The sequence below is a fragment of the Eschrichtius robustus genome, chromosome 15, assembly GCF_028021215.1.
Source record: "Eschrichtius robustus isolate mEscRob2 chromosome 15, mEscRob2.pri, whole genome shotgun sequence".
NCBI lineage: Eukaryota > Metazoa > Chordata > Mammalia > Artiodactyla > Eschrichtiidae > Eschrichtius > Eschrichtius robustus.
Genome location: NC_090838.1, coordinates 57,150,001 through 57,151,579, shown reverse-complemented (window position 1 = coordinate 57,151,579; position 1,579 = coordinate 57,150,001). Strand labels below are relative to the sequence as shown.

Below are 1,579 nucleotides of genomic sequence, written 5' to 3'. Positions count from 1 at the left end.
GAGCATATTTATAAAAATTAGATTTTGAAGTCTGGTCTCTTCCATTCATGTAGTTAATTTCCTAATAAACATATACTGTTCATCCTAGGTAACATCCTTAGTGAAAGATGTAACTCAGTCCTTAGGTTTGCCATTAGGTGCAGGAATAATTTCACTGATATTAAATGAGTAATTCTGTTGGCTGTAATCTGAGTCTACAGTTAGTTTAGTGCCCTTAGGCCTTACATTTGCTGATATTAGTTCATTAAGTCAGCTTGAAGAAATCAGTGACTATTATTAAATAATTTACTTTGTGGTTCAAATTTGCAAATGCATATGTTATCTTAGGGAGCTAAAATTAAGTTTTATATTTACTGCATTCATCATGAAAAATTTGGGGGGCAGTAAACAGATTTTTCAAGCAGTGGAGTCAGCATGACAAAAATAATCTTATTTTTATTTTAGATTCAGATTTCATTACTGCACTCAAACGACTACAAGTGGGCTTGGCGTTATTATACAATCCAAACTGTTTCCGTCAGAAACGCTAAGACTCAGTGTGCAATGATTGTTATTAATAATTAGCTCCTTGGTTTCTCGATAGAAAAAGGCTATCAACAAGCATTTGTTTATCCACAACAAAAAGTATAATTAGCTTATCCCACTTAGTAAATCTTGTATGCATGCCAACTCATACCAAACTGCTACTTTTACAAAAAAAAAAAAAAAAAAAATTGCAATAATACAGTTCATTTTTCCAGTCCTTTTTGCACAAAATTTATTTACAATGTCTACATAAATGCTTCAAGGTGGGACTATGGAAAAATACACACATGACCGATGCTTTGCTCAGAAATAAAGTCAACATATTAAAAATAAATCTTCAGTTTATGTTTTTGGAGCTGCATAACACAGGAAGTGATGTATAAGGTGGTGGTTTTTGCATGGGGACAATGATGCCTGATGTGACAATTAGGCTTCTAAACACACGGCCTTTTGGTTTCCATGCCTCCTCCTACCAGTTTCCTTAAGACGCGGCCTGCAACAGCTGATTAATCATTGTTGATGACTGCAGTTTTTCCTATCCTTCCCGATTTACATCTGTTCAGGCCAATTCAAATATGGTGAGTAAATGAATTAGACATGCAAATTCAAGCCCCAGGCTAGAGAGAGGGAGAGAGAGGAAAAGAGAGAGAGAGAGAGAGAAAGAGAGAGAGAGAGAGAGAGAGAGCACACATGGCTGAAATCCTAGGCGAAAAAAGATTCTTCTGCCTGATAGTTATTTTAATGCTCTAAAAATCCTGCAAATCAGACCTTCCCGTCCCTTGCAGGACAACTGTAAGGCTTTTTAATGTAAGGAGGCTTCTGGAGGAAGTGAAGAGCTATGGAAACAACACACATAGTGTGGAAAAATTTCACATTTTTTTTAAAAAATCTATAAGAAACAACGTAATATGGATAACAGTATAATAGCATTTACAATAGTTCACTCTTCGTTCTCTTAATGTCTTATATAGTTATTTAGCATGTCCCCCAGATTGACTTCGGTTGGTATTTCCTGCTTTTTTTAAGAGTCCCTACGAAGAATTAGGGATGCTCC

At 35.5% G+C, this 1,579-nt stretch overlaps 1 protein-coding gene across 1 annotated transcript in view; it reads right to left on the bottom strand.

The window, feature by feature from the left end:
• Window positions 1-452: 452 nt before the first annotated feature.
• The window catches only part of MEIS1 (Meis homeobox 1), a 137,456-nt gene continuing 136,329 nt past the window's right edge, over window positions 453-1,579 (bottom strand). The window contains exon 12 of the mRNA XM_068564564.1: window positions 453-1,579. This exon is cut by the window's right edge and continues 384 nt beyond it. The gene's annotated coding sequence lies outside the window, so the exon portion shown is untranslated.